Here is a 21,175-nt window from a genome sequence, read left to right as displayed (position 1 = left end):
TCCGAAAAAACCTTCGGTACATCAAAACATATAAACTCATAATAAACTGTCATCGTAACTTTAAGCGTGCGGACCCTACGGGTTCGAGAACTATGTAGACATGACCGAGACACCTCTCCGGTCAATAACCAATAGCGGAACCTGGATGCTCATATTGGTTCCCACATATTCTACGAAGATCTTTATCGGTCAGACCGCATAACAACATACGTTGTTCCTTTTGTCATCGGTATGTTACTTGCCCGAGATTCGATCGTCGGTATCTCGATACCTAGTTCAATCTCGTTACCGGCAAGTCTCTTTACTCGTTCCGTAATACATCATCCCGCAACTAACTCATTAGTCACAATGCTTGCAAGGCTTATAGTGATGTGTATTACTGAGTGGGCCCAGAGATACCTCTCCGACACTCGGAGTGACAAATCCTAATCTCGAAATACGCCAACCCAACAAGTACCTTTGGAGACACCTGCAGAGCACCTTTATAATCACCCAGTTACGTTGTGACGTTTGGTAGCACACAAAGTGTTCCTCCGGTAAACGGGAGTTGCATAATCTCATAGTCATAGGAACATGTATAAGTCATGAAGAAAGCAATAGCAACATACTAAACGATCGAGTGCTAAGCTAACGGAATGGGTCAAGTCAATCACGTCATTCTCCTAATGAGGTGATCCCGTTAATCAAATGACAACTCATGTCTATGGCTAGGAAACATAACCATCTTTGATTAACGAGCTAGTCAAGTAGAGACATACTAGTGACACTCTGTTTGTCTATGTATTCACACATGTATTATGTTTCCGTTTAATACAATTCTAGCATGAATAATAAACATTTATCATGATATAAGGAAATAAATAATAACTTTATTATTGCCTCTAGGGCATATTTCCTTCAGTCTCCCACTTGCACTAGAGTCAATAATCTAGTTCACATCGCCATGTGATTTAACATCAATAATTCACATCACCATGTGATTAACACCCATAGTTCACATTGTCATGTGACCAACACCCAAAGGGTTTACTAGAGTCAATAATCTAGTTCATATCGCTATGTGATTAACACCCAAAGAGTACTAAGGTGTGATCATGTTTTGATTGTGAGATAATTTTAGTCAACGGGTCTGTCACATTCAGATCCGTAAGTATTTTGCAAATTTCTATGTCTATAATGCTATGCATGGAGCTACTCTAGCTAATTGCTCCCACTTTCAATATGTATCTAGACCGAGACTTAGAGTCATCTAGATTAGTGTCAAAACTTGCATCGACGTAACCCCTTACGACGAACCTTTTTTCACTTCCATAATCGAGAAACATATCCTTATTCCACTAAGGATAATTTTGACCGCTGTCCAGTGATCTACTCCTAGATCACTATTGTACTCCCTTGCCAAAATCAGTGTAGGGTATACAATACATCTGGTACACAGCATGGCATACTTTATAGAACCTATGGCCAAGGCATAGGGAATGACTTTCATTCTCTTTCTATCTTCTGCCGTGGTCGGGCTTTGAGTCTTACTCAATTTCACACCTTGTAACACAGGCAAGAACTCTTTCTTTTGACTGTTTTATTTTGAACTACTTCAAAATCTTGTTAAGGTATGTACTCATTGAAAAAACTTATCAAGAATCTTGATCTATCTCTATAGATCTTGATGCTCAATACGTAAGCAGCTTCACCTGAGGTCTTTCTTTGAAAAACTCCTTTCAAACACTCATTTATGCTTTGCAGAATAATTCTACATTATTTCCGATCAACAATATGTCATTCACATATACTTATCAGAAATGCTGTAGTGCTCCCACTCACTTTCTTGTAAATACAGGCTTCACCGCAAGTCTGTATAAAACTATATCCTTTGATCAACTTATCAAAGCGTATATTCCAACTCCGAGATGCTTGCACCAGTCCATAGATGGATCGCTGGAACTTGCATATTTTGTTAGCACTTTTAGGAAAAACCTCCTGGTTGCATCATATACAACTCTTCTTTAATAAATCCATTAAGGAATGCAGTTTTGTTTATCCATTTGCCATATTTCATAAAATGCGGCAATTGCTAACATGATTCAGACAGATTTAAGCATAGATACGAGTGAGAAACTCTCATCGTAGTCAACACTTTGAACTTGTCGAAAACCTTTTTGCGACAATTCTAGCTTTGTAGACAGTAACACTACTATCACTGTCTGTCTTCCTCTTGAAGATCCATTTAATCTCAATGGCTCGCCGATCATTGGGCAAGTCAATCAAAGTCCATACTTTGTTCTCATATATGGATCTCATCTCAGATTTCATGGCCTCAAGCCATTTCGCGGAATCTGGGCTCATCATCGCTTCCTCATAGTTTGTAGGTTCGTCATGGTCAAATAACATGACCTGCAGAACAGGATTACCGTACCACTCTGGTGTGGATCTCACTCTGGTTTACCTACGAGGTTTGGTAGTAACTTGATCTGAAGTTACATGATCATCATCATTATCTTCCTCACTAATTGGTGTAGGAGTCACAGGAACAGATTTCTGTGATGAACTACTTTCCAATAAGGGAGCAGGTACAGTTACCTCATCAAGTTCTACTTTCCTCCCACTCACTTCTTTCAAGAGAAACTCCTTCTCTAGAAAGGATCCATTCTTAGCAACGAATGTCTTGCCTTCGGATCTGTGATAGAAGGTGTACCCAACTGTCTCCTTTCGGTATCCTATGAAGACACATTTCTCCGATTTGGGTTTGAGCTTATCAGGATGAAACCTTTTCACATAAGCTTCGCAACCCCAAACTTTAAGAAATGACAACTTTGGTTTCTTGCCAAACCACAGTTCATAAGATGTCGTCTCAACGGATTTAGATGGTACCCTATTTAACGTGAATGCAGTTGTCTCTAATGCATAACCCCAAAACGATAGTGGTAGATCGGTAAGAGACATCGTATATCGCACCATATCTAATAAAGTACGGTTACGATGTTCGGACACACCATTACACTGTGGTGTTCAAGGTGGCGTGAGTAGTGAAACTATTTCACATTGTTTTAACTGAAGGCCAAACTCGTAACTCAAATACTCTTCTCCACGATCAGATCGTAGAAACTTTATTTTCTTGTTATGATGATTTTCCGCTTCACTCTGAAATTATATGAACTTTTCAAATATTTCAGACTTCTGTTTCATTAAGTAGATATACCCATATCTGCTCAAATCATCTGTGAAGGTGAGAAAATAATGATACCTGCTACGAGCCTCAATATTCATCGGACCACATACATCTGTATGTATGATTTCCAACAAATCTGTTGCTCTCTCCATAGTTCCGGAGAACGGCGTTTTAGTCATCTTGCCCATGAGGCACGGTTCGCAAGCATCAAGTGATTCATAATCAAGTGATTCCAAAATCCCATCAGTATGGAGTTTCTTCATGCGCTTTACACCAATATGACCTAAATGGCAGTGCCACAAATAAGTTGCACTATCATTATTAACTTTGCATCTTTTGGCTTCATTATTATGAATATGTGTATCACTACGATCGAGATCCAACAAACCACTTTATTGGGTGTATGACCATAGAAGGTTTTATTCATGTAAACAGAACAACAATTATTCTCTAATTTAAATGAATAACCGTATTGCAACAAACATGATCAAATCATATTCATGCTCAACGCAAACACCAAATAACACTTATTTAGTTTCAACACTAATCCCGAAAGTATAGGGAGTGTGCGATGATGATCATATCAATCTTGGAACTACTTCCAACACACATCGTCACCTCGCCTTTTACTAGTCTCTGTTTATTCTGCAACTCCCGTTTCGAGTTACTACTTTAGCAACTGAACCAGTATCAAATACCGAGGGGTTGCTATAAACACTAGTAAAGTACACATCAATAACATGTATATCCAATATACCTTTGTTCACTTTGCCATCCTTCTTATCCACCAAATAGTTGGGGTAGTTCCGCTTCCAGTGACCAGTCCCTTTGCAGTAGAAGCACTTAGTCTCAGGCTTAGGAACAGACTTAGGCTTCTTCACTTGAGCAGCAACTTGCTTGCCATTCTTCTTGAAGTTCCCCTTCTTCCCTTTGCCCTTTTCTTGAAACTAGTGGTCTCGTCAACCATCAACACTTGATGTTTTTCTTGATTTCTACCTTCATCGATTTCAGCATCACGAAGAGCTCGGGAATTACTTTCGTCATCCCTTGCATACTATAGTTCATCACGAAGTTCTACTAACTTGGTGATGGTGACTAGAGAATTCTGTCAATCACTATTTTATCTGGAAGATTAACTCCCACTTGATTCAAGCGATTGTAGTACCAAGACAATCTGAGCACATGCTCACTGCTTGAGCTATTCTCCTCCATCTTTTAGCTATAGAACTTGTTGGAGACTTCATATCTCTCAACTCGGGTATTTGCTTGAAATATTAACTTCAACTCCTGGAACATCTCATATGGTCCATGACATTCAAAACGTCTTTGAAGTCCCGATTCTAAGCCGTTAAGCATGGTGCACTAAACTATCAAGTAGTCATCATATTGAGCTAGCCAAACGTTCATAACGTCTGCATCTGCTCCTGCAATAGGTCTGTCACCTAGCGGTGCATCAAGGACATAATTCTTCTGTGCAGCAATGAGGATAATCCTCAGATCACCGATCCAATCCGCATCTTTGCTACTAACATCTTTCAACATAATTTTCTCTAGGAACATATCAAAAATAAACACAGGGAAGCAACAACGCGAGCTATTGATCTACAACATAATTTGCAAAAATACTATCAGGACTAAGTTCATGATAAATTTAAGTTCAATTAATCATATTATTTAAGAACTCCCACTTAGATAGACATCCCTCTAATCCTCTAAGTGATCACGTGATCCATATCAACTAAACCATGTCCGATCATCACGTGAGATGGAGTAGTTTCAACGGTGAACATCACTATGTTGATCATATCTACTATATGATTCACGCTCGACCTTTCGGTCTCCGTGTTCCGAGGCCATATCTGCATATGCTAGGCTCGTCAAGTTTAACCTGAGTATTCCACGTGTGCAACTATTTTGCACCCATTGTATTTGAATGTAGAGCCTATCACACCCGATCATCACGTGGTGTCTCAGCACGAAGAACTTTCGCAACGGTGCATACTCAGGGAGAACACTTTTATCTTGAAATTTTAGTGAGAGATCATCTTATAATGCTACCGCCAATCAAAGCAAGATAAGATGCATAAAAGATAAACATCACATGCAATCAATATAAGTGATATGATATGGCCATCATCATCTTGTGCTTGTGATCTCCATCTCCGAATCACCGTCATGATCACCATCGTCACCGGCGCGACACCTTGATCTCCATCGTAGTATCGTTGTCGTCTCGCCAACTATTGCTTTTACGACTATCGCTACCGCTTAGTGATAAAGTAAAACAATTACATGGCGATTGCATTGCATACAATAAAGCGACAACCATATGTGTGACACCCCAAAATTTTGACCTTGTTTTATTCATTAAAATTTTGCCAGGAAATAAAACTTTTCCATTTGTCTAGATTTACCCTTTTGATATTATGGGTTTTTACCTCAAGTGAAAACTTTCCAAAGATATTATTGGACTTGTATGCTCTCTCTATGGAACAATTCTTGATCAGTGGATTTAATTGCAAGGTTTGCTTTTTCTTGAGCTTTACTCTTTTAAAATGATCTTTCATAAATATGGAGCCTGTTTTGCACTGCAACCATTTGACAGATGCATCTAAAATTTCCACCAAAATTTGGGGATGTCATGTGATGTTTCCACATCACTTTTATGCAAAAATATCTTTTGGTTATTGGAGATTTTGAGCTCTACATCAACTTTTCAAATCTGGTCCAGTAGGCACTTTTGCACTACAACCTATTTAAATATTTCTTTAAAAATTCTTCCAAGTGTTTGGAGATGTCAGTAGATGCATATAATTCAACTTCATGCAAAAACCCAGTGTTGTTCTTTGAAAAATTTGAGTGAATCAACCTATTTTTCATTCTGGTTCAGTTTGATGATTTGTACTGCAACCCTATTTTATTTTGCTCTAGTGCCCATGAACTTTTTCCTGCTTGTAGCCCCCCCTACAAAACCCTTAAGTCCAGGAGAGTGGACCCATTGGAGGATTTTAAGTGCATGCAATGAGACCTCTTTCTTTCTGCCCAAAACTGTAGTTTTGCAAAACTTGCACTAGCAAGTTTCTGGTTTTGCCCAAATGACCTTGCCATCATCACTTACATCCAATCAATATAAGTGATATGATATGGCCATCATCATCTTGTGCTTGTGATCTCCATCTCCGAAGCACCGTCATGATCACCATCGTCACCGGCGCGACACCTTGATCTCCATCGTAGTATCGTTGTCGTCTCGCCAACTATTGCTTTTACGACTATCGCTACCGCTTAGTGATAAAGTAAAACAATTACATGGAGATTGCATTGCATACAATAAAGCGACAACCATATGGCTCCTGCCAGTTGCCGATAACTCAGTTACAAAACATGATCATCTCATACAATAAAATATAGCATCATGTCTTGACCATATCACATCACAACATGCCCTGCAAAAACAAGTTAGACGTCCTCTACTTTGTTGTTGCAAGTTTTACGTGGCTGCTACGGGCTTAGCAAGAACCATTCTTACCTACGCATCAAAACCACAACGATAGTTTGTCAAGTTGGTGCTTTTTTAACCTTCGCGGGGACCGGGCGTAGCCACACTCGGTTCAACTAAAGTGAGAGAGACAGACACCCGCCAGTCACCTTTAAGCAACGAGTGCTCGCAACGGTGAAACCAGTCTCGCGAAAGCGTACGCGTAATGTTGGTCTGGGCCGCTTCATCTCACAATACCGCCGAACCAAAGTATGACATGCTGGTAAGCAGTATGACTTATATCGCCCACAACTCACTTGTGTTCTACTCGTGCATAGCATCAACGCATAAAACCAGGCTCTAATACCACTGTTGGGAACGTAGTAATTTCAAAAATATTCCTACGCACACGCAAGATCATGGTGATGCATAGCAACGAGAGGGGAGAGTGTTGTCCACGTACCCTCGTAGACCGAAAGCGGAAGCGTTAACACAATGCGGTTGATGTAGTCGTACGTCTTCACGATCCGACCGATCAAGTACCGAACGCACGGCACCTCCGAGTTCAGCACACGTTCAGCTCGATGACGTCCCTCGAACTCCGATCCAGCCGAGTGTTGAGGGAGAGTTTCGTCAGCACGACAGCGTGGTGACGATGATGATGTTCTACCGACGCAGGGCTTCGCCTAAGCACTGCTACGATATTATCGAGGTGTAATATGGTGGAGGGGGCACCGCACACGGCTAAGAGATCAATAGATCAATTGTTGTGTCTATGGGGTGCCCCCTGCCCCCGTATATAAAGGAGCAAGGGGGAGGCCGCCGGTCTAGGAGGTGTGGCGCGCCAGGAGGAGTCCTACTCCTATCGGGAGTAGGACTCCCCCCCCTTTCCTTGTTGGACTAGGAGTGGAAGAAGGGAAGAGGTGGAGGGGAGGAAGGAAAGGGGGGCGCCGCCCCCCTCTCCTTGTCCTATTTGGACTGGGGGGGAAGGGGGGCGCGGCCCTGCCCTAGCCTCCTATCCTCTCTTCCACCTAGGCCCACTAAGGCCCATTAAGTTACCGGGGGGTTCCGGTAACCTCCCGGTACTCCGGAAAAATCCCGATTTCACCCGGAACACTTCCGATGTCCAAACATAGGCTTCCAATATATCAATCTTTATGTCTCGACCATTTCGAGACTCCTCGTCATGTCCGTGATCACATCCAGGACTCCGAACAACCTTCGGTACATCAAAACATATAAACTCATAATATAACTATCATCGTAACTTTAAGCGTGCGGACCCTACGGGTTCGAGAACTATGTAGACATGACCGAGACACCTCTCCGGTCAATAACCAATAGCGGAACCTGGATGCTCATATTGGTTCCCACATATTCTACGAAGATCTTTATCGGTCAGACCGCATAACAACATACATTGTTCCTTTTGTCATCGGTATGTTACTTGCCCGAGATTCGATCGTCGGTATCTCGATACCTAGTTCAATCTCGTTACCGGCAAGTCTCTTTACTCGTTCCGTAATACATCATCCCGCAACTAACTCATTAGTCACAATGCTTGCAAGGCTTATAGTGATGTGTATTACTGAGTGGGCCCAGAGATACCTCTCCGACACTCGGAGTGACAAATCCTAATCTCGAAATACGCCAACCCAACAAGTACCTTTGGAGACACCTGCAGAGCACCTTTATAATCACCCAGTTACGTTGTGACGTTTGGTAGCACACAAAGTGTTCCTCCGGTAAACGGGAGTTGCATAATCTCATAGATATAGGAACATGTATAAGTCATGAAGAAAGCAATAGCAACATACTAAACGATCGAGTGCTAAGCTAACGGAATGGGTCAAGTCAATCACGTCATTCTCCTAATGAGGTGATCCCGTTAATCAAATGACAACTCATGTCTATGGCTAGGAAACATAACCATCTTTGATTAACAAGCTAGTCAAGTAGAGGCATACTAGTGACACTCTGTTTGTCTATGTATTCACACATGTATTATGTTTCCGTTTAATACAATTCTAGCATGAATAATAAACATTTATCATGATATAAGGAAATAAATAATAACTTTATTATTGCCTCTAGGGCATATTCCCTTCACATGGAGCACCCGCTTCCTCATGAGAGCACCGAGCGGGAGCTGGAGATGCAGTAGGCGGCGGAGATCGAGGAGCGTCGGGAGGAGGAGTTGCACGTGGCCAAGGTCGAGGTAGAGAAGAGTCTATCTGTCGAGGAATCAGCGGTGGAACCAACGCGAGCTCTGGCGCAGCCACTACTACGAGTACTACAACCTTGAGGGCAGCGCCGAGGACGAGGACGAGGACACGGTCGACTTCGGCAGGGGGACACGGAGTCCACCAACGGCAGCATGTCGCCAGGACAAGTCATCAACGTCTCATCTGACATCAGCGATGCATAGGCCGGCATAGCGGCGGCTTTGTTAAAATTATGCGTACTTAGGCTATGTTTTTAATGTTGGTCTCTTATTAGAGCAATGTTTAGGTCAACTGGCTCTGTTTAATTACTAAAATTGCTCGATTTAGTAAGTGTGGTCTGTGTGCTGTACGCTCTTTCGTGTGCCCAAATGTCGTGGGAAACCACGGCCATCTATGGGGCCATGAGCCCCTTGTGGTTCGGCAGGGGGGATGAGCGCTTTGCACAAAGAGCGGAAAACGCCGCGCAGCACGGCAGAGATCACACGGGCAGTTTTTACCTAGGTTCAGGCCGCCGCGAGGCGTAAAACCCTACTCCTGCTTTGGTGGATTGATGGTAGATAGTGGTGGAAACGCAGTGCTCTGGCCCAACAAGGTTGCCTTGGGGCGAGGGCAGCTACGCGCGTATGAGTGTACAGCGGTCCGAATCCTTTCTATGGTTGCCACGGGCCTCCTTTTATAGATCAAGGGGTCACCACAATGGCAAATCGGTCATTATGCACTGATTAGATAGCAAACAGTGCTATCATACCTAACTCTGCAGACAGGGCAGAGCGCATTAAATGTGCCGCTTAGTGCCACATCATGGAGTGCCCGGCATCTGCCACCTTCTTGTCTGTCTGCTTGATACTCCGCTGGACGGGTGTCATTTGGAGGTGATTTCCATAGGAAGTTGCTGCCATGTGGCAAAAAACAGCCACTTAGTCACTTGGGGGCTTGACACCACACCGATCGATGACTTGCGTCGCCACAAGGTGGAGCGGTGGAGCCTTGGCGGGGTATTTTGCCTTCGTTGTGCCCGACAGGCCTGCACGGACTGTCTTGATGCTTACTCTTGAAGCCACCTTGACCTCACCAGGCTCGCCTGCCCGGCAAGGGAGGTTTTCCCTTAGTGGTGTCTTGCTCCTTTGGCTTGATTTGGTCTTCTTGATCTGCCCTCTGATTTTCTCAAAGAGATGATCTCTTCAGCTTGGCCATGTCTTGGATATTGCAACCTTGCTGGCCCGATGAACTGTCGTCCGTGCACAAGTTAGGGGAAAACATACACCCCTGTTTGTGTACCCCGACAGAAGCCCCCGGTCCTGAGCCATACGTGCCGCTGGGCACGTTGGGTTAGGCCCCAAACAGTGCACAGACACGTGGCAAGGTAAGGTTGCGCGTGCAGTGGTTTGTCATGATGACCAGTCAATCCAACGTCCACTTCGCGTAATTACCGGAGGTCGTGGGGTCATGGGACTGCAGCAGTTAATGTAAAATGGTAACTTTCTGAAGAGTCGCGTCCTCCCCCACATTCTTCCCCTTAAGAGAGAAAAAAACGTGGAAGGGTACTGCTCATTCACCGTCTGCCTTGCCCCTCCTCCATCTTCTTTGGCAAGCCAAGCGATCGCTCTTCCTTCTCGCCCGTATCCGCCAGCGGCTTCCATCCAACTTCCTTCCCCCATCCCACCGCAACTCAAAGAGATGGGGAAGAAAACCGCTGCTCTAACGGGGAAGCGGACGACTGACGCAAAGGAGGTGGCCGCTGAAGGGAGTAAGTGGGCCGCGGATTTGGACAGGAAGCGAAGGGGAGATGTCATCTTCTTCCCGTCGAATCTAGATGTGGATATGCTGGAAGCAAGGTATGGATATCTGTGGGGGAGGGAAGTCCCGAAAGGGCACGAAGCACCCAAGGTCTTGGCGGAGGGGCAAGAGGATCCGCGAGATTCGTATCGATTCTTTTGCGCATACTTTATCTGCGTTCTCTGCCCTCCTTTTTCTGATTTCTTCGAAGCAATGATGGTGATCTATGGACTCCATCTTCTGGATTTTATGCCGAATGCAATAGCGTGTATGGCAATTTTTTCCCATGTGTGCAAGAATTTCATTGGGGTTGCCCCCAATGTCGACTTGTTCAGGTACTATTTTGTCTCGTGGGTGGAGAACAAGGCTCACCGTTCCAGGAACATAAGCTGGATGTCGCGGGTGGCGAGGGAGAAATGGGATTGCCTCCCTGGTCAGCACCATGGCAGATGGGAAGAGTGGAGAGCAGATTGGTGCTGGATCCAGGATGAGAAAGCCCCAGACTTCTGCCAAGCGTGGGCAGAGTGCGCTAAACGCGGCAGCGATTGGAGGGAGGTCGGCCTTTCTGATGACAGGCTCCGCCTAGCAATAAAAAGAATCACCTGCCTAAAGGCTGTCGGGCTAACCATCGAGCATGTGGGGGCCGACTTCCTTCTCCGTCGTATCGCGCCACTGTAGAAGAGGGACCAGTTTGCCTGGTTGTATGGAGATGTTGCAGATAGGATGAGACTGCTCCCAGGCTTGACCAACAACCTGTCAGTCTGCGGCCGTTCTTGGTTGTGTGAACAACTGTTCGGCAGCCTTGGGCCGTTCAAGTTGCCGGCAACTGTCATCCCGCTGAACATCAACTCTGCCAGGGACCAGATTCTGAAATGGATGCCAGACTGCCATGCCCATGGAGTATCGGGCGATTGGCGACTGCCCATGTTCGACGAGGAGCTCGCGTGGTCCTCCACCCTGGTGGAAAGGGCCACCAAGGTGGAGACCAACATGTACAAGGCCACCTCCAAGGTGGAGGAGGCGTTCATCAAGAAGCGGCTCGAGGAGGATAGGGCACCCCGGGCTGCCGCAAAGGTGAAGGCCGGAAAGGCAGCGGGGGGAAGGGGGAGGTGGAAGACAAAGGCCCCTCCAGTGGCAGAAGCGAAGCGCAAGCCACGAAAGAGGCTACCGGGGACGAGCCTTCCAGAATTGAGGCTCTAGCTGCCGCAGCAGCAGATGTCCAGGAGGAAGGGAGGGTTGAGGAGGTGGAGCAACCTGAAGAGGAGTGGCTCGCGACAGGCCCTCAAGCCCCCGAGCCGGTCCTAGATCCGAGTCCTCGCAGGCGGGCTGCCACCCGCGGAGTTGCGGTTCCTGATCCTGCGCTCGTGGCCAAGAAGGTGAAGAAGATTACCTCCAAGGGCAACACACTGGACACGGTGCGCCGGCAGTCCTCCCATCTTGCCGGAGTTAAAACCCCTCCCGCCAAGCAATCGGTGGCCGCGGGAGTTGACTCCAGCTCCCAGTCTGGCTCGAGTTCCTCGCAGAGCTCGTCCTCGTCGGAGCCTCCTACGCCCCAGCAAGGCTCAAAGCTGGCGGGAAGCTCCGTCCCCCCGTCTCAGAAGAGAGCCAGGGCGCCCTCGCCGCCAATGGAGTTTGAGCTGAGCTCCATGCTCATTGACGAAGAGTGAGGAAGACCATTCCGCTTTCCTTGCAGTAGTTTCAGTATGCTTGTTTCCTCTTGTTGACTAATCTTGCTTGCTGCCATCGTCAGGGAGGAGGAGGAGATCGAGACTCTCATCCACCGGTCCAAACGGCTCAAGCGTGCGGATCCGCCGAAGGCTGCAGAGGACACAAGCCTGGCGGGGAGTAGCATGAATGACCCGTCGCCAAGCCCCCAGTCCAGCCCCCGGCATGAGAGCACAAGCTTGGTCCCTCCCGTGGAGAGTGATGCAGGAGAGCTCCCAGCCTCCTTGGCTGGAGGAGGGAGAGAGATGACTCAGGGCGAGCCCCTCCAAGAGGGGCTTATCCCACCCGCCGGTCAAGTCGAGGAGCCCCTGATGACGGATCCTACGGGAGGACTTGCCCAGGACGACGTCGTGGTCGTCACGGAAGGGGACGGAGATCTTGGCCTGGCAGCTGAAGTTGCCGGGGAGACTGAAGTTTCCGCCCGGCAGACCTCCCCAGGTAACTAATTTGCTCCTTCTCCTTGCTTCTTTCTTTTATCATCTCGCCCCATGCTTCTGGCTCTCTAAAACTTATGCTTATTTTATTATTGCTTGTTGTCTTCGCTTGCAGTCCCTCAGGCTGAAGAGCCTGAACTATTGGAAGAAGTGGCCAGCATAGGGAGAGATGCCGCGGATGAATCCGCCAAGATTGCTGCCGCGGAGGGGCAGGGACATGCTGTCGGGAGCGTCCATGAGCCCTCAATGGAAACGAAGCAGATCCTCGACGACGCGCCAGGGGCGGGGGCGACAGTCGAGGAGAAGGTCCCCCTTCAAACCATGGGCCCCCTCCCCTCATTTGGAACCATGACGGAGGCCTCACCACCAGCTTTGGGCTGCCTGGGCTCGGAGCCCTGGGCTCATCAGTGGCGACGGGCGCAGAGCTTGATGGAGAACTTCAGCGCATTCTAGCGTCGCTGTACAAAGGGGTCGACGAGGCTGATGACTCTGTTGATGTCGTGATGGACTTGTCCTTCCTGGAATTCATGGCGGCGGGCATTAAGGAGATGCAAGGGCGGCACAACCAGAAGTGGCAGGTGCTCAAGGAGCAGCGCAATTCCGCCTACAAGGTGGACCAGCAACTGAGGGACAAAGGTAACGAGCTGCACAACTGGCACGGTGAGCAGTTCCAGGTCCTAATGAAACAGTAGGAGACCATCTCGATGGCGAGGGAGTATGTCATTGCCTGGGAGGCCTGCATAGCGGAGCGCAAGGCGCTTCTGGACGCCAGAGAGCAGGACATCTCTTCCCAGGAGGAGAAACTCGAAGCCACCCTCCGCGCCAAGGATAACGATTTGGAAGCCCTCGTGCAGCAGTGCACCAAGGAGCTAGAGGACAAGCACAAGGCTGCTCTGGATGCTCTCGCTACTGATTCTGCTAGCCAACTAAACAAGCTCGCTGATGACCTTGCCGTTGCATCCACTGCCAAGACTGACCTCGACCAACAGGTGGCCAAGCTAACTGAAGAGCTTGACGGGAGTGCCAAGGAAGTCATGACCCTCAAGGAGGAGGCACAGAAAGCAGAGACCCTTCTGAAGGATATATAGTCGCAGCTTTTCGCCAAGAGCCAAGGCCTTGAGACCGCCAACAACACCATTGAAGACCTGAAGGCCAGGATGGGCACCTTGGAGAGCTAGGTAGAATCCAGCGGGACTCGTGAGCAGCAGCTGACAAAGGACCTGGACACCACAAGGCGCCTTCGGAAAGATGCAGAGGACAAGCTGGCGAATCATTCTGAGCAGGTCGACCTCTGGATCAAGAGCTTGATCGACATTGCGGAGCGTCTCACCACCCAAACTGCAGCGATGGGCATGGAAGGGCCAGTCTTCTCGGCCAGCAAGTAGGAGATCCCCAGCATCAAGTTAGGGATCTTCTTCAACGAGCTGATCGACAAGTTGAAGGCGCATGAGGAGGGAAGGGCCAGTCACTTCGTGACTGAATCCCGGAAGGTTGCCCGCAATGCCCTCTTCATGGTTTTGAGCAATATCGCCTGTCGCCATCCGTACCTCGACCTTGCCGACGGCTTCCGGAAGCCGCCGGAGGGCGAGGACGTTCCTGCTGCCGAGGAGAAAGATGCCCCCCCTCGCCGCCAAGGTCCTTTCCGTTCTAACGGCTCCACGTGGTCGCCAGGCCCGGCACTGAACTATTCTTGCCACTGTGTCGTCCTGTAACAAAACATGGCGCATGTTCTGTATTTAGACACCGTTTTATTCATGCTTGCGCGGAACTGATGTTTTTGCTTAATCTTTGATTGCGTGTTTATCCCTTTTAAATCTGCCCATCAGTGTTCGTACTATTAGTCCCTATGCGTGTTCTAGTTGCCTGCCGGTATCATATTGCCGCGATAGTCGTAAGGGTCAGGCCCTTAGCATTCATCTTGGCGTGGATGCGTCCCGGCAGGTTTTTCCTTAGTAGTTTTCGACGCAGTCGCCCATTCTGCGAGCGGGGCTCGGAACAGAACGAGGGTGCAGACAGAGAACTAACAAGGTGCCATCACACGAAGGATTCCCTCGCACGAATACTTTGGTATTCAAGGGATAAACAAACGCGAAATCTTAAATTCATAAGGGAATAATGACTGCATGGGCTTAGCTTTTGTCCTCGCCTCCTACCGTTCCCTTCGGCTGTGAATGCTTGTCGCGCTCGCATGCTTCGGGAAGAATAGATGTCGCGCACGTAGTTCTCTAGCTCCCGGCAGGGGACGATGAGAAATCATATGTATCTTGCGGGCGGCAGGACGCGGTGCAAGGTACGACCGGTTTCTCTTTCCTTCCCTCCATATTTTCCAAACAATCTGGTGGCGGTTGGCGTAAGAGTCACGCTAATGCGGACGGCCTTGCCGGAGCGCACATGTCGGGGCATCGATCAACGGATTCGCACCAGTGCTCCACTCAGGATTTCCCTAGGTAGGGTAAATGCTAAACCAAGTTTCGCGTGGTACTCATCGACATTGATGATGCAAAAACCCAGAGTGGCTCGATCGTCGATAAATGAGAGTGGCGGAAAGAGAAACCTTGTACCTATACACTTCGATCCTTTCCCCTAGATGGGGCTCGCGTGGCGATTATGCCTCCCAAACCACAGGGGTCGGCTCGCCGCCAACGTTACTGGTTCTCGCCACCGCAGCGGCCACAGCTGAGGGAGGTGATGGAGATTTGAACAGGGCGCGAGGAAAGCGATATCGCTCCCCCTCTCCGTTCTCATCACCTCCTGCCTTTTCTTAGGCGTCACGGAGGATGAAGCCGTTGATGAAGAAATGACGGTGAAGATGACGCGCTGCGTATGCTTCTCGGGTTTGCGCAAGCGCTTCCCCCTACCTGGCGCGCCAAAGATGTCGTGGGAAACCACGACCACCTATGGGGCCATGAGACCCTTGTGGTTAGGCAGGGGGGATGAGTGTGTTGCACAAAGAGCGGAGAACGTCGCGCAGCACGGCAGAGATCACACGGGCAGTTTTTACCCAGGTTCAGGCCGCCGCAAGGCGTAAAACCCTACTCCTGCTTTGGTGGATTGATGGTGGATAGTGGTGGAAATGCGGTGCTTTGGCCCGGCAGGGTTGCCTTGGGGCGAGGGCAGCTACGCGCGTATGAGTGTACAGGGGTCCGAATCCTTTCTATGGTTGCCACGGGCCTCCTTTTATAGATCAAGGGGTCACCACAATGGCAAATCGGTCATTATGCACTGATTAGATAGCAAACAGTGCTATCATACCTAACTCTGCAGACAGGGCAGAGTGCATTAAATGCACCACTTAGTGTCACATCATGGAGTGCCCGGCAAGCCTTGCCGGGCTGTTCTGCCACCTTCTTGTCTGTCTGCTTGACACGCCGCTGGACGGATGTCATTTGGAGGTGATTTCCATAGGAAGTTGCTGCCATGTGGCAAAAAACTGCCACTTAGTCACTTGGGGGCTTGACACCGCACCGATCGATGACTTGCGTCGCCGCGAGGTGGAGCGGTGGAGCCTTGACGGGGTAGTTTGCCTTCGTTGTGCCCAGCAGGCCTGCCGGGACGGTCTTGATGCTTACTCTTGAAGCCACCTTGACCTCGCCAGGCTTGCCTGCCCGGCAAGGGAGGTTTTCCCTTAGTGGTTTCTTGCTCCTTTGGCTTGACTTGGTCTTCTTGATCTGCCCTCTGATTTCTCAAAGAGCTGGTCTCTTCAGCTTGGCCTTGTCTTGGATATTGCAACCTTGCTGGCCCGACGAACTGCCGTCCGTGCACAAGTTAGGGGAAAACATACACCCCTATTTGTGTACCTCGACACCAAATTACCAAGCGATGTTAAATTATCCAATGACGTGGATGAGGACAGTACCCAGGGAAATTTCCACAAAATTTTGAATTATCAAACTCACCCCATGCGCGTAAAGAAGAATAATCGTTCGCGATGCACACAATTGTTCAAATTGAATGGTGTCCAGCGGCACTGCGCGCAAAGTTTCCCTCCACATTTCGAAATTTTTGGCCTACCACCGAAATATCTACCCCACCCCCTTTTCTTCCCGATCACAAGTCACATTTCCCCCATTTCCTCCTTCCTTCCTTCCGAAGCTATAGCCGCTTCCTCACTTGCTTCCTCGCTCTCGCTGTCTTGCATCCTACCGCCGGGGTTGCCATGGTCTTCTTCAATGACCTCTCCAACGGTTCGTCCTCCGACGACGACTCTTTCACCACCCAGGTATGCCTCTCTTCTCTCTCTCGGGTTATGACTTGGAATGAAGGATTTTAACCCGGCGGTCGATTTGAGTCATTTCTTCCTCTTGTAGCTCCCTAGGACAATTAGTTGCAACGAATGGAGCGGGGTGGCTGAAGATCTGCCTGCTCGTTGTCACCATCAATCTCCATGCGTGAAGTTAGTTGCGTTTGAATCTGTGGACAGTGGGAGGAAGTTTCTGGCATGTGCAGAGAATTTTAGCCCCACTTTCGTCGTTACAAATCATTTGTTAGATGTGATTCAGACACTGTCGCTGTGCTACGTTATTCTGGATGTTAAGACAGTGTCACAGTTTGTACCTAGTAACTAAAAATGTTGCCATCTCATCAGTGGTTCCATTAGAAAATTATTTGGCGCCGCTTCAGTAGTTTGTGCATCCAACTTTGGTCTACACATCCAAGCAGTCAAGCAGTAAAATACTAAATCTTTATAGCACGAAGGAACTGGGCATCGGAGCAACTAGGTGCTCCGGAGTCCGGTTCCCTGGTATTTTTTTCCGGTTGCATCGGCTCGCCAGTGCAGGTCACTGGTGCCAAATGTAGCAACAGTTGTCTTGACACCGGTTTTGGCATACATAGTGGATGACCTTAGTGCTATTAGTTCTATGTTACTAAATTTGTGCATGCACACACCTGTTAGGATCAATTTGATGTCATCCAAACACTGTCGCTATGTTGTTGCAGTTATATTTAGCTTCCTCATAAAATGTTCAATTTGTTATTTATAGTACATGACTAAGAACTTGTAGCGTTGTTGTAGTTAATTATAGCTTCTGGTGTTTCAGAATTTGGTTGTTGTCTCAGTAGCAATTAATTCATTTGCACATTGATCGTCTTGGGAAGATATGTCATAATTAACATGTTTCTTCAGTTTTTTAAAATACGTATTTGGTGATTTTCTATGTTGCTAGAAACCCATTTCCCCTACAATTGTTACTAATCTAGTTTTAAATATTATAGGATGAACGGAAGTGTTCTTACCTGGAGTGGGTTGATCAAGAGTGGCCACAATCTTTGAAGATGTGCCTAGCAAAGCTATAGAGCATGTATGAGGAAGAGAACAGAGGTAGGCTCAGAGAAAGTGTTGCCAATGCTGGAGAATATTTCAAGATGCGGGAAAAAAGAGGAAGATGGAGAATGAGTTCAGATTTTGAAATTAGACTTTGCTAGGATGATGTTGGCAAAGGAGGAGACACTTTCCCAGTTCGTCAGTGCAAAACAGGTTCTTACTGAACTGAAAGTAGAGGTGGATAAGACGAGCCTGGATGATCTCGATTAGGAAAATGAATATATTGTTCTGATATTGCTCTTATGAAGGTGAACTAGCTATATGTTGCACTGTGCTGTTTTCAGGTAGTTATCGTACTGTGATGTTAAAATATATTTATGTGCCTGATATGAAATCGGCAAACAACTGTTCGATATGAAATGTGAATTTGCGTAATATTGGAATTATTAATTGTAAACTAATAAACCTGCTAAATGGGTCATGAAACTTTGCAAACGGTTCTAGCAGTAAAAGCGGTTGTGATGGATAGCCCAATGCCATACAATTTTCTTCACCAAATCGTGTGTGATGTAGTTAAATAAAAGCAAACGGTTAACCGAGGCAGAGCGTGTGTGATAGTTACACCTATCACACACGAGGTTATATATAAAACTGTGTGGGATGTATATACGAACGGAAACGTTTTCTCTGGATTGACTGTGTGGGATGTACATACGAACGAAAACGTACTTCTTGGATTGACTGTGTGGAATGTACATAAGAACGGAAACGTATTCCTTGCATTGACTGTGTGGAATGTACATAACAAACGGAAACGTTTGTCTGCGACTGACTCTGCGGGGTGTACTTACGACCAGAACCGATTGGGCATGTATAATTGTATTTGATCGCTCGTCCGTCGCACACGTTCTCATTTTGCCCAGCGTGTGTGACCGAAGGGCCTATCCCCGACGGTTTCTGGGTCGTGTGGGAAGGACCCCCTATCGCACACACTTACTTGTAACCTTAGATACCCTCACTGGCATGTATATAAGCCATAGGGTTTAGCCCGAAGAGGGAACATCAACACAAAATCATTCATCTAACCCTAGAGTTAGACCAAACATTATGATCTCGGGGTAGATCAACTCTGTACTCGATACGTCTCCATCAATATAAACAAGAGCAAAACGTAGGGTTTTACCTCCATCAAGAGGGCCCAAATCTGGGTAAATATCGTCTCCTCCGTTCCCGTTACCCTTGATCCGAGATCCACAGCTCGGGACCCCGTACCCCGAGGTCTGCCAGTTTTTACACCGACACTATGGTAATTCTTATAATAATAATAATAATAATAATAATAATAATAATAATAATAATAATAATAATAATAATAATAATAATAATAATAATAATAATAATAATAATAATAATAATAATAATAGGATGCCCTCTGATCTTGAAAGCAATATTAAAGAATTTATTAACGCGCAAAAAGTTTTCAACACTACAATAGAAAAAATTGAGTGCGTCGCCGACAGTTGTATCCGAAGATTTGCAGTAGATGTACCTATTTTTTTAGGGGTACTAGATGTAGCTAGTGGGCATGCAGAGCCTAGAGTGGGATCGAGCTATATCAGATTATAATTAATGACTGTCCATCTAGAACAACAGAAGATTGTGCTACTAATTGATATCCATGAAAATTTCTCAAATTCATGAATATTTTAAATTCACGAGCATTTTTTAAATTCGTGAATATTTTTAAATTAATATAATTTTTTTACATATTCATGAACTTTTCTCACATTTATGAGAATTTTAAAATCCATCAACATATTTTGAACTCGTAAACATTTTCAGATCAAGGAGTCGGTGCACGAGCGCTGCAGGAAAAGAATGCGAGGCAAGCACTGTAGTGGGCTCCGCCCATAGCGTGATTTAGTGGCAATTCGCCATAGTGGACGGGGACCACCTATTTCGTGTGTGGGTCGACGTGAGAGCCAAACCCTATTTGGCGCCTTCTGCGCCCGATATAGCGTTAATGGTGCAGGGCGCACACCCCCTTGTCCATGCTGGGCCGGCCCACAGTTCCTTTTTTCGGTTTTAAAGACGAAAAAAACAATACGTGTAGGACCGTGATTCAAACATCGAGCGCCTGGTTCAACCTTCGCTAACCTAACCAACCAGCCACATGCGCTTCAGGTGTTTAGTTACAGGTTTTTCCTTCTTTTCTTCTTTTCCTTTTTTACTGGAATGGTTTTGTTATTTTTTCTATTTTTATTCATTTCCATTTTACCTTTTTTAAGCTTTTTTTACAATACAGGAATATTCATTTCAAATTCGCGAACTTTATTCTAATTTGATGAACTTTGTTTTCAAACTCAATGAACTTTTTTGAATTCGATGAACTTTTTTAAAATCCAATGAACTTTTTTTCAAACCCGAAGAACTTTTTTCAAATTCGATGAACTTTTTTCAACAATGATTTTTTTTCGAAATTTGATGAACTTTTTAAACTTGAATGAAAATTTTCAAACCCGATGCTCTTTTTTTCAAACCCGATGAACTTTTTAAACTTGAATGAACTTTTTCAAACCCAATGATCTTTTTTTCAAACCCGATGAACTTTTTTCCATATTCGATGAACTTTTTACGAATTCGATGAACTCTTTCCATATTCGACGATCTTTTTTTCGAATTCCATGAACTTTTTTTCAAATTTGATGAACTTTTTTTCAAATTCGATGAACTTTTTCCACTTTTGATGAACTTTTTTGAAATTTGATGAACTAATTTTCAAATTCAATGATTTTTTTTTAAAATTCGATGAACTTTTTGTAAAATTCAATGAACTATTTTCGAAATCGATGAATTTTTTCGTTACAACAAGAATACATACTGCAGCCAACTGATTGTTTTTTTCTAAGAAAAATGAGTATGTACTGCAGCGATTTAGCTATAAAAACAATCGAGCGGGAGCCAGCTAGCGATTGAGTGAGCGAAGGCGTCAGCGAGTAGGGAGGCGAGCGAGCAAGCTGGCGAGGCGCGCTGGGCAGCGTTCCATGATTTGACCTGCGGGCACCACGATCAAACGAGCAAAAAAGTGTAGCTCGCGAGGGCGCTGAA

This window comes from Triticum aestivum, chromosome 3D, assembly GCF_018294505.1.
Source record: "Triticum aestivum cultivar Chinese Spring chromosome 3D, IWGSC CS RefSeq v2.1, whole genome shotgun sequence".
NCBI classification, from domain to species: Eukaryota; Viridiplantae; Streptophyta; class Magnoliopsida; order Poales; family Poaceae; genus Triticum; species Triticum aestivum.
Note: the sequence above shows the minus strand (reverse complement) of the source record.